This window comes from Macrosteles quadrilineatus, unplaced genomic scaffold, assembly GCF_028750875.1.
Source record: "Macrosteles quadrilineatus isolate MER2022 unplaced genomic scaffold, UCM_ALF_1.0 Scaffold_5__1_contigs__length_97177068, whole genome shotgun sequence".
Taxonomy (NCBI): Eukaryota; Metazoa; Arthropoda; class Insecta; order Hemiptera; family Cicadellidae; genus Macrosteles; species Macrosteles quadrilineatus.
The window spans coordinates 28,179,036-28,194,017 of NW_026542598.1; the positions used below are offsets into that span (position 1 = coordinate 28,179,036).

Sequence of the window (14,982 nt, forward strand, 5' to 3'; positions counted from 1 at the left end):
TCTCATCACTTGTGTGTTAAATTCCTCTTAATCATAGTCACAGAGAAGTATGCTAATTCTACTATGTTATGTAGGTTTTTACCACTACACATCTTAGGACGCTATGCTCTAACCCAGGACCGTTTTACACATTATTCAGGCTACTCCTTGAGGGTCACTGCACTATCCCTATGAAATCCATTGATGATTGGCAGGATTTGAACCGGGGACCTTGGGCTCCGAAGTCCCACCCTCGTTAGACCAACTCGGTCCCTATTTAATGTAGGTTAACAACTCGTAGCACAATGGTACACACACTTATTTCACAAAGAATTACTAAAATATGTACAAAGGTATGTCAATAACTACCAAAAAAGTCTAATTACTGTGCTACCACTCATTGATGTCAAATAAAATCATTAATCAGGTTCTATAATTGTTAGTCAGTCAGCTGTTACATTGTTGCGATCAGTCCAATCAGCTGACCAAAACTAGTGATTGAATCAGTGGGGTCATCAGTTACACCATCCAGCCTGATCAATGTTTATTCCTTGTTCCATTGGAAATTTTGTTTTACTTGAATTCGTGAACTACTTATTTTCTTAAAACGGTTACAAAGATTTTTTTAATGTAATCAAATTCTAATAACAAAATCGAAAAACAATAGACATGTCTTATGAAAGAAAAATTTTAAAACCTTGTTCATGCTAGTTTTGAAATGTTAAGGATGCAAATTTAGGGAGTAAACTAATAGATTTATAAGTTAACTTAAGTGACTGTATTAAAGCTCAAAATATGTTTCAATCCCAAATATAATAAATAAGAAATCCACGTCAAAAATTTGGCTCATATACCTATGTTTACAGCTTGTATGATTTTTTTTTCAAAAATTTCCTAGGACGCTAGGCTCTAGCCCGAGATCGTTTTTCACATTACTTCAGCCTAGACCTAAGATTTGCGGTATTATCACTTAGACTAAATTCAGAGGTGGTTTGGTGGGATTTGAACCCGGGACCTCAGGCACCGAAGTCTTGCGCTCTACTACTACACCAGCTCGTTCCCCCGCGGGCAGACCAATACTTATGCATTGCTCCGGCAGTATTTTTATTTTAATATTGAACTTTACTAAATATAAATGGCATGTTAATACAATAGGCAAGTATTTCCTATGATTTTCTATTGAATATATCCTTTTAAGTTGAACATATGGTGTATTTTGTCTTTATTAATTATTGTCCATTTAATCAGTATTTTGTATGTAATATTGGTTCCCTGAGAATGAAGAACTTGGATGAATTTAAAAGTTCATCCAAGAGCAGAAAAACATACAATATTTCACAGTTGACAGCACATTTGTCAAATGTTACAAAGAATTTCTGAACATAACTTGATCATGGATTTGTTACAGGTTGAATATGCATGGTAAAAAAAGGTTTGGTTGGTGACATTATACATTCAATATTATCATTTAAATGTTAAATTAGAGTATATTTGTTCCAACACTTCAAAAATTTGATGACTTGCAAGCTGAATAGAAAAAACTAATTTTAGATCAAAAATATTCTTTTGTTAAATCTGAAAACCCCGTCAATTATTTTAATGGACAAAATTTCCCTGCAACAACAAACTGCAGACTAAGCAAATTTTAATTTGTCTAGTTGGATTTTACAAAAAAAATCCATAAATAAGACATCCATTCCCCAAGTAAATAACATTAGATTTATCGAGTGCTTAAGTTTGATGTTATGGGAATGGTAAAATTGTTTTTACCGAATATAGATAATATGCATTAACATTAAAAACAACTTAAAAAAGTTATGTAAACAGAAATGTCATCAATAGCCTAAAAACCTTGAATTCTTTATTTACATAATTTTAAAAACACAAATTAGTTTCATTTCAAGCTATAGTGTCCTGTTTAAATATTTCTCTTTAATATTTTAGTAAAATGTGACTTTAGTGTTACTTGGAAAATTTAATGTTCTACTTAAAGAGCAGTGGAACCTGAACTTACACAATTATCTTGAGAAGCCAAAGTATTAATAACATTGTTGCTGATGTTAAAGTTGCCGGCCGCTTTGAAATGAGAAGATAAACTTGTTGAAGAATTTAATATAGATAATAGAATATAAAATACAATAGCGTTGCCTACGGTCTTACCAACTATTCAAAGTTCTTCTCTTCAAGATGTTTTGAAAATTGTTATGGAGAATAAGAGAAATTAACTTTTCTAGGAAAGTGCCAGTACTTAATTAATTTCTTTCAATTTGATTATTGTGAAAATTGCGTATTTGACTATGGTATAAAACTAAAGTTCGTGGTTCAAAATTTGGCAAGAACTGAAAAAAGTTTCTTGGAAAAAAAGTCTAAGATGGATTTTTAAAATGTACAAATATTGATTGCGGAATTAATTCCATGTTTAAATATAATTTATGGTAGACCGTTTCCTGTGAAGTTAGTTAAGGTTAATGGTGTTAATACTCTTCCTATTTCTGAAATTGAAATAATTCTATGCACTGTATATGTATTCATTTAGCGGAATAATTTTGGGTTAAATAGTGCCCTAATATGTTGGCAATTTGAATACAATTTTGTTATTATTTAAATTTAAATATTAGTTGCCAACATATCCATTCATTAAGTTCTATCGTTATAATATTAAAAACCAATCACTCATTGATGAAAGTATTTTATCAAACAACAGTAGTACATTTTTTATTATTTTTAATGTTTTATAATCATTTTGGATAGTTGCTTAAGCAGTTAAAAGTTGAAAACCGTTTGAACTAAAATTTACATGTAATACCATTTATAATATTTTTCAAGTATATTTACACGTATTTGATACATCACGCAAATTAAAATCAATATGAAACAACGGATTTCAGCTGGCAAGAGTAAAATTAGCAGATTCACATTTGCGTCTGAAAAATAATTAATTGAAAAGTTCAACCAGGAGTTGAAAACAAAACAATATTTCACAGTTGACAGCAGATTTGTCAGTTGTTACAAAACATAACATGATCTGATTTGTTTTTATGAAAGGTCAAACCGTTATAAATGTAAATCTTCCATTTTACAATTTACTTTTTATAGAATTTATTTAATATTTCCATCATAATAAGGAAAACGCATTTAGAGGGAAATGAGAAATTATTTTACCCAATACAAGTTTTGATATAATTAAATGTCATGTCTTAGAATTCAAGCTACTTGTACCAAATTAAAGCAGGTGTAACTCTAAACTGAAAAGATTTACAAATATAATTTTAGTAATAACCTTGTATTTTATAATAAAATACTTAGCAATATAATAGCCAACTGCCTTACCGTACAACTCATTTGGTTAAATGATTTTATGAATATTGAAACCAAACATTGGGATTTTTAACTACGAGTATAGAATACATGATAGATTCTTCAAACCTGACCTGGTTTTCCAACGCCTAGAACAAATATTTTTTAATTGTTACAACACTTATGATTTAGAATTACATAACAAGGAACATTAACAATGTTTTATTAGTAGTCTTAGAATTAATATTTAACTAAAATACCCCCGCCGCAGCAAACCTGCAGACTAAGCGAATTTCCATTTCCCTGAATGGATTTACACTAAAATGTCTCCTTAAAAATATCACATTTATTCCCTATTTACATAGAATCAGTTTAAAACATACTTAGGTTTGCTGCAACAGGGAGGGTAAAAGTGTTTTTTATGTAAAATGTTAATAGTTAGTAAGAAATAAACACATTTTCCAAATTTGGGCAAAATATGTTTATAAACAAGCAAACTACAACAGTTTACTTATTCTCCATAAGAATAACATGGAAATTTTAAATTTACAATTTTTTGGAATTTTCTCCGTAACCATTAGGCGCATTATAACGCTTCAATATACTAAATTATTTGTTTTTTTAAGCTCTACAAAATAGTTACGAAAGAAATTGCAAAATTTTATGTTTTTCGGGTCAAAAATGGGAAAACCCCATTTTTACCCCATAAAAGCCCCCATAAACCCCCGTTCCCATGGTCCGATCATGCTGGTTCGCGAACTCGTTCGAATAAACGTAGGTTTACACATTTGTACCAAATTTCATCAAAATCGGATCATTTTTGCTCAAGTTATCGCGCTAACGGACACATATATATATATATATAAATATATATATATATAAATATATATATATATATAAATATATATAAATATATATATATATATATATATATAAATATATATATATATATGAATTTGAACGGATGGTGTTTTTGACCTCTAGGGACCTCAAAACGAAAAAAAAAATCGGTCCCGGGTCCAGGTCTTACCGTGAGTACTACGGTAATAGCTTATTCCCTATATGGGAAATTCGCTAAAAAAACATTACTTTCATAAATACTCACTAATTTGTACAGTAATGCATTTTCATCATACACAACAGATGCAATGTGCAATGTCTTTAAATTTTAATTTTATACATTAAACGTATTCTATTTAGGTCATGAATTTAGTTTGTCTTATGTTAATTTCTATTTTCTGATCTCAAAAATAACTTTGTAAAAATTCCGGGAGTATCATATGAGAAGTGGCAAAGATAAAACTTTCAAGTTGATCTTAGTTTGGGAATTTATTGGTTCGTTCAACTTAACCTATATCCTCTCCTGTAAACATCCGTGTTTCATGTTTATGTGTTTTAGAGTTTTGCACACACCTTGAGATATAAGGCAGATATTTATAGCTATGTTTTGCAGTTTAATGTTATGCTATAATATGCGATTCTATTAAGAGTGTGATTAATTAGTGCACTTTAAATCTTACATTCAAAAATGAAATGTTCCTCACAAAATAAATGCATGGCGATAGGCAGTGAACAAAGTAAACTATGCTACAAGACCAGGAAGTAGGTGTTTTACGGTACATGTATCATAGTTCTTGTGCGAGGCGAGAACCTTTGACAATTCTCAGGTGATTTTGCATACGATACTTTTTGCCATACTACCAACAAGTGATGCAAAATAACAAAATATTTACATTGTTGTGAAGAGCAAGTCTATTATGCACAGGGCAGTGTATAATTTTTGTGGTGGGATAGCTTTGTTGAAAGCATCTTGCAAAACTGACCAATAATTTACCATAATCCAGCTAACATTACCGGACCCTTTCTGTAAACAACACCTTTTCCACGACTGCATTGAAATGATCACATTGTCATAAAGTATGCAAAATAACTCATTTACACTCTAGAGCAGGAATAGGTCATTCTGCTCGCTAATCCACTGTTTCTACAGTAGCCACAGCTGTGGATCAGGTGCATTAAAAACCGGTAAGCAAATAACATAACCTAAAAAAACAAACGCAAACATATCCTAAATGGCATTTTATATACAACTAAAAAGTTAATCTGTGTGTTATAAGTTAATTAAGGCAGTAGGAAAAATCTTGTGTATATTACGAGTACAAACAGTCATTGTCGCTCGAAATGTATGGCTGCACTCAGCTACTTACTGTGTGGTGTGGCAGAAAAAAAAAACATAAAAAATATGATCTGAAATATTTTGAAAATTAATAAAAATTTTAAATCATAGTATAAAACAGGCTCGATGTTTTTTTAATTAATAGTGTTAACCAGTTCCAAGTACTTTTTAATTCAGTTCTGAAGTTAAGGCTCTGAAGATGCACACCCTGTGGCAAAATGTGCAGCAGTGTGTTTATTGGACTTCAAGAACACAAGGCAACCAACAAAATAAAAGTTTTATGATTATTAAAAAACTACATTAGCCTTATGGAGTTTAATTAAGACTATACAGTTCAATTACTTGTTTAACCATTAACAACTTTGTTTTTTATATGGATGAGCAAAATCAGATTACCATAGTTAGTGTAACCTTAAGGCATTAACCTTGCATTACTCATATTACAGGAAATGACGTCAGAGCAAGCCATAAGCCACACAGCTGACATTTGATATAGCCAGATAATCAATGACAATCAGAATTCCTCATCCTGGAGTGTGATTAGTTCCAGAGGTGGATTTCAGTTTGATTGTTTTGTACAATATTAATTGTGGCACACAGTCAAAACGTGGCAATCAAGAACATAATTAGCAAAGTAATCTTTTGAAGTTGTCATACATTAGGTAGGCTGGTTTCATAATCAAATAATGTTTAAATGACAGAATAAGTTTTGTTTATCGTAAATACCTTTGAAATCGGGTGTTAGGTACAACTATGGATTTTAAAATTTTGTAATGAATGTAAAACTACTGCTTCATTCATTAAGTAATTTTTATAGAAAGCAAATTGGTAAGGGTTTCATTATGGCACCATTTTGTTTTTACATGTTAAAAAGCTGAAATTTTCACACAATATTTTCAAACCCTACCCTTCCTTATAGATTAGGTACATAAATGCTCCAGTAGTATAAAATAAAACATTTTGACTCCTTCATGAGACATCCTGTATCCTGTATGTAAAATTAGACCTTTAACATCACATTAATGCTGATAGTTGTAAAACAACCTTTTTACTCAAATTTATTTTGCATTGGCTTTTACATTTAGAAATTTCAAAGAACCCTTTGTAAGCTGAAACTACTAGTAGTCACCAATTCAACCAGCAAATTCTCTAACTCCACAATGAAAACAAAGCTATTTGTTTCCTTGCAAGGGAAAATAACTGCCCTTAGTTTTCTCAGAATTGCTAGAAAATTTCCCTTAGTCTCGTTTTCCTTCGATAATCACCCTATAAATTTCCTGGGCCTTTATTGTTCTATGTTTTTACACCCTACTTCTGTTGTGATTCACAAGCATACTAAGCCATTCTCAATAATTATGTTTTTCATCAAAGCGGTTCTGTAGTCCTGTATAATGGTGGAAATTATTGTTTGAAAAAGTTTATAGATACTAATAATACTATATACAGCCCCAAAATTTGATGATTTGGAAAAAAGTCAGAGACACAAGTTCAGGTACCTTTTTTTGTACAAAGTATTAATAATGTTTTAGATGTTTTTACAGTCTAAGTATCAAAAACAAATTATTGTATACAGGGTGTTTGTGAACTCTCTCGAAAAAATTCACAGGATTATTCCTTGGGTTAATACATGAATATTTTACATTATAAACATGGGTCTCCGGAGCCTCGTTTTCTGTCTGTCTGTCTGTATGTGTTTTTTATAAATAACTTTATAACTCGAGTTTGAATCGAGGTACAAACTTTAAATTTGACACACTTGTGTATTTTACCGTGTTAAACAAACATGCAAAATTTCATTTCGTTGACTGTAGCCGTTTCAAAATGGCGGCCATCTAAAATCTTTGACCTCAAATTACATGAAAACCACTAGAGTTACAAAAAAAACACAAGGATAACAAAATGTGGGAAATTTTATGCCAAATCAAATGACACCTAGATCTTAAAGATCGGGCAACAAACAGCTGAGTTATAAACTTTTTAAATAATTAATAATTTCTTTACTGGCTTCTAATTGTTATTGTTTATTCTTTAAAATCATCTGATACAGAGTACATTACGTAACCTTAAACAGATTTCAATAGTTAAGGTAAAAATAGGACACTTAATACATTTACCATCTAGTAAAAAACTAAATGTTGTTGTTAGGGCAAACCAGCTGTCTTACATTGTTGTAACAATTTAGAAATGATCAGATGATTTTAAAGAATAGACAATAACAATTAAAATCCAGTAAAGAAATTATTAATTATTAAAAAAATTTATAACTCAAAATAATCATGTGATCATCATCTCAAAATCATATGTCCAACCAGCTGTCTTACATTGTTGTGACAATTTAGAAAGGATCAGATGATTTTAAAGAATAAACAATAACAATTAAAAGCCAGTAAAGAAATTATTAATTTTTTTTAAAGTTTATAACTCAGCTGTTTGTTGTCCGATCTTTAAGATCTAGATGTCATTTGATTTGGCGTAAAATTTCCCACATTTTGTTATCCTTGTGTTTTTTTTTGTAACTCTAGTGGTTTTCATGTAATTTGAGGTCAAAGATTTTAGATGGCCGCCATTTTGAAACGGCTATAGTCAACGAAATGAAATTTTGCATGTTTGTGTAACACGGTAAAATACACAAGTGTGTCAAATTTAAAGTTTGTACCTCGATTCAAACTCGAGTTATAAAGTTATTTATAAAAAACACATACAGACAGACAGACAGAAAACGAGGCTCCGGCGACCCATGTTTATAATGTAAAATATTCATGTATTAACCCAAGGAATAATCCTGTGAATTTTTTCGAGAGAGTTCACAAACACCCTATATAACAATTAAGAGGCAATCAAATTTGGTAATATTACAAGTTCTTCCTTTTCAACTCATTAAGCTTCAACGGACTAAAAAAAAATCAAAATTTGTTTCCTTGACAAACTGTAAAAGAAATATTGTACATTTGCTCTAATTGAAGGATATCTATTTTAATGTTTGTAGTAAATTCCATAATTTGGCGGAGTGTTAAAAAACCCGTTTTCATTCGGATTTTTTATTATAAAATTGTAACAGTTGGATTAACTCCCCCAATTAAAATTAATAATAATTTCTCACTAATGCCATAGACAATACAAATTAAATATACTCAGCCGTGCTGCGGTTACCGTGGCTACCACAGGTTCTGGCGCACACCGCTGTGAGCGCCGTGTAGTTTCATAGAGCATACGCCGCAACTACATGGCGCTCCCAGCGGTGTGCGCCAGAACCTATGGTAACTGCAGCACAGCTGACGGCCTATATTTATTCTTTTTGTCTATGCTTATAATGCTAACTGTATAATCATCAGCCTAGATACCACAATTACTCTTACCAAAAAACCTATATATTGATAGGCGACCTGTAACTTTCCTACAAGGGTGAGCGTTACCACACTGCAAAATCTACGACAACACGATTTGAGTAAAATATCTTTTCATTTTACTTTGTTTATATCTAGGCCAGTGAAATTCTTTTTATGTTTTTTGTAAGGGACCCATCTAAGCCCTGGTCTTGATACCATCTAACATCAAACTTTTGTTAGATTGCATCATTAAATGATAGCTCGATGACAAATCGTATCAGGGTTTAGTTTTGATCTTACTTGGTATCTAACCAGTGACCTTAAAAATTTAAGGTGAAGATGGCTACAACCTGATGAGTAGCAGTATTCCCACATGTTTGGTGAAATAATACAATATAACGACTAAATTCATATTTTCTATTACACCACTTTCTACAATAATTCACCAAATTTAACCCTTATATAGTCTAATTTTGTATAGGTTACAGGCCTAGATATCTTAGCTTTAAATATAAAATAGGCCACACTAATATTTGGCAAGAATAATTTTATAAATGAAATATATGAAACTGTACAGAGCATTTTAAGCTAGCTAGACACTAACTCAAGTTTAATATATAGTTAGTTGGAAATTTTTCATTCAAAGTGCATAAGTAAATTTAAGGTTTTTAAAAGAGCATTGAAATTCTTGAAGAGCCAAAGTTAGATTGTAATCAGCGATGCAAAGATAAAATAATCTGAAGTACACTTCAGAAATGTCCATTTATTCAACCTCTGTCCAAAATTGTTGAGATGAGTATAATTGGAGTTTACAAAATTATCAAGTGCCATCAAAAGTATTTGCACTTTTAATTGAAGTGCTTATATTTTAAGTGGGTTTCTACAACTTCTATTCCCTTCTCTCCTGGTTCCATATATTACTGCAAGTCCAGTGGCTAAAAAGTAGGTACCATTTTGTGATGGGGGCCCTATTGGAGCTGGGGGGTGGATGTTTGGAATACCCGTTTTAAATGGGGACCAGGGAAAATACTAACCTATACCTTGAAAAACCTAGCAGTTTTAGACCCAAAGCTTTCTGTAATCACGTAAATATACACATTCCCTCGTAAACCATTTGTTTTATTACTTGTAAAAAAGGCAGTTGCCTCCTTTAATCCACCCACAGTCCACTCACACTAATTAAAATGCAGGAGTCGGCCTTCCTCCTTTAGTTTTATTTTTTTTTATCTTTACATGTTATCATTATGTCTGGTCGCCTAAATGTATTTTAAAGCCTATTATAGTAAGAATCAAATTCTAATAAAAAATATACCAATGTTATGTCTCACCTGGTCCGAATAGTTCCTTTTTGAGATTCTAAATATTTATAAAAGTACAAGCACTCAAGCACATATATGTATGAATATAAATAAATCTAATAAGGGTTTTTTTAGCTTCAATAATAATCAATTATCAATTATTTAAGATGGGGACGCCACTATGTGCGTATTTTAACCCAAATATGAGTGAAGGATGAGTGTGGGATGAGTGGCGTGATCTTGTAGTCTTGTTAGTGACTAAGGCCGACATGTTCCTTAGACACAGCTGTTAATTAATAGCCCAAACAGCTAATGGCAACTAAGGGACCTACAGTTTAGAGTGGAATCCGAACCACATTCTTTCCTTGGTAGTTAACGAATTGGTCTAATCATCAGGATAGTACTGCGGATAGTCGAGTACTCACTCGTGCGGATGTTAATCCACACCAGGGAGCATCGCATCCACAGTGCATGCCTATAAATATCCACAATAATGGTAAACTACCTTGGTTTTTGCTATATGACACCACTGTGCCACCTAAAAAATAGATATATTATACTCTCTGCTAAAGTACGTAGATATTCTTAGAAAGAAATTGGGTTTTATTAAGGTTTCAATAGCTGACTTTTTTATGGAGGATTGATCAGGTTCATTAAAAACTTAAGCCATGGCCAGATAAGTCAAATTTTATTCAAGTAATTAATGTTATATACCTTACCTTGTTAGTTCAACAAATTAATTAATTTATTACATTAAATTTTCATTGAATTAGGTATGGTATTTAAATGATTTGTGTGACGAATGATTCCGACAAGTAATGTGAGACCAGCAGGACTTGAAAGTGGTGAATAAAAACTAAAAATCTAGAAACTAAACCACAGGCTCAACACAAGTGAAAATTTGTAATTAATTACATCTTATAAATTAAGCTTAAAATTATTATACTTTCATCCCAAACAGCCTTAACTTACTGATACAACGTCAAAACTGTATTTGACAATTGATAATTTCATTAGAGTCTCCTGACAAATACAGCAACATGAGGTTATTGCAACGTTAGAAAAATCATATAAATTAAACAGAAATATTTAGGAAAAGGATGAAAGGATAAATGATTTAAAATCTGTCCATTATAATTTTTATTGTAAATCTTTCAAGCTATTCTTAAGTAAGGTTCTTAACCTTTAATTGTACAAAGCAAATAAAAATTATTTTAGTACAAGTGAATGACGGTTATAGATAGGCTTATAAAACGTAAGCTAGTGTTTCGTCTTCAAATATTTACCAATGGTGAGATTTTAAACAAGCATTTATATAATTAATTGCGTTAGCAAAAAACCAACAATTTCAAGATATTGAATGCCTTGTTATTAATTATATTTAACAATATAAATTTTGCTGTGGCACAACTATCTAAAGAGTTATATAGACTGTTAACCAAAAATAAAGGTACCGTTTTACATAAAATATTACCTCACTAATGACAGACAGTCGTAACAGAAATTTTATTGCAAATTCAATGTCAAATCTGTCATTATGTATGCTTGGCGTAAGCAATTTTTTGTTTTTACAGGAAAGAGAGTCATGTTTGGTACGGTATATAAGAATATTTCGTGACTAAAAACTTAAAGTAGCTGTATACAGATTCTATTATGTAGCAAAATGGCAACCCTATTGCACTGTAAAAGGTTTTTCTAAAGGGTAATAAAGATTCTTATTCTTAATTGGTCTAGAATTCTATGACTCATAGAATTATATTTGTTAGGTACCAACCAACCAATGTTTTTCAAAAACATGAAATGTTTACAAATAGACCTAGGCCTATATTGATTTTTCGTTACTCTCTATTAGTAATGTGCGCTAGGAAAATATCCACTGGGTTAAATACTATAATTTGACATTTGCCAGAAACAATTTTAATCGTCTAAAAACTGGCCATATGGAAAAATTGTTTAAACTATTTCCTATTGTTGAAAATTTTACATTCTTTGAACACCTATTAATAAATGGTCTTACAATAGTCATCGTTATTCACAAATTTGTAAATTTGACACAAAAGAATAGTCAATGATTCTAAATCATTTGGATGGATGCTCTAAGTTTAAAGAATTTTTGACATTTGACCAGAGTATTTGCTTTGACTTGTAAATGCCCAAGCATTGTATAGTGGCTCTACCACACAGGTTAAAAAACATAAGACACATACACCTAATATACACCCAAAAACAAAACAAAACATCAGCTTAAAACAAATTAAAATGTACCAATACTACATGTACAAACATAATACAATATTTACAACCTAAACCAAACTAAGTTTCAGTGGTAGGGGACGGGCGACGGATGATTAAGCACTTGGCTTAACACCCTTCGCCCGTCCCCTACTGCCCATGATAAACCCGAGGCTTGGCAACAGTTTTTGGTCTCAAACCACATCTGGCAAAACGCAAAACCAGTTCAAAACTACCACTCCTTCGAGGATATAATTTCTTTTCCAGTAGCTTTTCATTATGAACGCAAATTGTTAAATCATCAATAGCAATTTCACCTTGGAGGATTGAAAGTAGTGAAATTATATATCTTATCTGTAAATGTTGTCCTTGATTGTGTAGTTTTGAAAATAATGTTGATACTGAGTAATCCGTTGATGTAGAACTCCCGCTGACAAACTGCAGACTGCTCATCGTCGAATTCCTGAAAAGTTATAAACATTACAATTCAAACAATGATTTTCCTCTTTGACCAACAATCTATTATGTTGCTCTCCCTTAAACTACACCTATAGATCAATATGTTTAAAAAGAATCCATACAGACTTTTTTGGAGAAATATTTATAATTCTTTAAATTAATTAAACGTAGGTATATTCGCCTAATATTTTTAATCAATATAATAAGTATGATAAACACTACTGTAAGCACCTTGTCAAAATTCATGTGGTTCAAACTAATATTTATAATTGGACTCCTCTTTTCCGGACTCCTCAGGACTGAGACCAGTCCAGGTAATGGGTTTCCCCCTCCCGGCAAACTGACGCCCTCTAAACTTGTTAAATTAGGAACATCTAATGCATACTATGTAAGTCAATAGTTATTCAACTATTGTACTTTAAGGTTCAGCACAAAAGCATTGAATGTTTTTTGTAAAAGATCGAGGTAACAGTCCAGTAGGACAAGCTGAAGTATGTTGCATGCATCAACCTCCAGTTAAACGTCATCTGTACAATCAGTAAACTTACCTGTTATTTAACATTTCTTCTAAAATGTAACTGAAGAAAAGACTCGCGACTAAAACCACAAAGGTCCCTTTGATTGAAGTCAACCTGAAAATAAAATGCAATTTCAATCATCATGAGTTTAGGCACTCCGTTCAACTGAGACATGGGTTAATAAAACCTTCATAAAAAAATTGAAATCAATTGGAAAATAAACTTGGCAACAGGAATTGCCTGCTGTGACACAAATAGTTCGTCCGGCTTGGGAAAAAGAATGTAATGGAGCAGATGCGGTTTTTTTATAAACTAAAAAAGGTTGACGGCCTCTTTTAACCTTGCATTTGCACGTCCACATAGACTAACTGTCCATGCGTGGAACGTATCCAGTAAAGCAAGGGGGTGAGCCGGTACAGTACGAAGGTGAACTCTACTGATAAAATGTTTGCGGCAGTGATCAGGATTCTAACACACGACATCACTACCTTGAGCCCGAAGTCCGTGACGCTACCGACTGAGCCATCGACTCACCTCATAAATCTTATATACGAGGCATGTTTTTTTAAGTAAGTACCGTTTTTAAATTTCTCCGTTCCTGTACTGCCTTATATATTAGCATTATATATTTCTTATGTATTAGCCGTGTTTACATCCGTTTTCGAGCATCCAAAATTGTGCCACCAATTGAGACTGTGCTCACAAAAACGTAACACAGGTTTTTGGATACAGTTCTAAAGGTTGAAAATTATCTTAAGAAAGTCACCAAACCGCTTTAAAAATTTAACGGCTTTAAACCCCCAGACCTCTCCTTTTTCCTACACCTCCTAAACCCCCCGGTAGCCCCCCTTGACAAGTTTCTTAAAACACCCCTGCTAATAATAATTATAACCAAGGCTGGTTTAACAAGAGTACAAATTAGATACTTTATCAGATTATTTTTTTACTTTTTAAGTGTTTCAACACCAATGGAATTCTATAAGTTTTAATTTTAGGCGAACGGTCCAACAGGTCTAAGGCTGAAGTCTAAGTTGCTTAAGTAAAAAATTTGTTCAACTTTGTTCTATGATGATTATACTTACCAATTAATTGACATTTCTTTTTAAATGTAACTGAAGAAAAGACTCGCAACTAAAAACCAAGGTCCCATCGGTTGAGGCTGACCAGACCTGAAAATAAAGAATAATGTAATTTAATTTCAATTATTATACAACGAGTTTAGGCTTACCATACAGTAGGCTATACATTTCATGTTAACCCTTGAGGAGGCGATTGCAGAGTTTAGCTCTGCACGTTAAGTTTTTGTACAAAATAACTATGTATGGAATCGCCAGTCTTCTCAAGCTCCTTACGTCAACTCGCTTCATTCCTGGATTCCACCAAAACAATGTTTACAGTACACCCATCCCCTAGGCTCAATCTGAGTGAAGAGTTAGTAAAAGAGTGATTAAATTGGAAGTGTGATTGCGGAGGCTTTCCTCACGTGCATTTTATCTAGTTTTTTTATATTTATTTTCTACGAATTCATTTACATATAGGCCTATTGCAAAACATTTTTATAATAATTAAAATGTATTTAAATACACAAATTTTCTTAAATACCTAACTTTATCCGGTATGGACAATAAATGATTTGATTTTATTTTATTTGATTTGATCCTGTTAGGCCTACATGACTAATTTATCATCAAATAAGA

At 32.0% G+C, this 14,982-nt stretch overlaps 1 long non-coding RNA gene across 1 annotated transcript; it reads right to left on the reverse strand.

Moving 5' to 3' along the window:
* Window positions 1-11,207: 11,207 nt before the first annotated feature.
* LOC128994957 (uncharacterized) lies at window positions 11,208-14,452 on the reverse strand. Its single transcript, XR_008490933.1, has 3 exons — window positions 14,368-14,452; window positions 13,316-13,399; window positions 11,208-12,771 (listed from the first exon to the last, which is right to left on the reverse strand). It is a non-coding gene; the product is annotated as an uncharacterized LOC128994957 (long non-coding RNA).
* Between the last annotated feature and the right edge of the window lie 530 nt (window positions 14,453-14,982).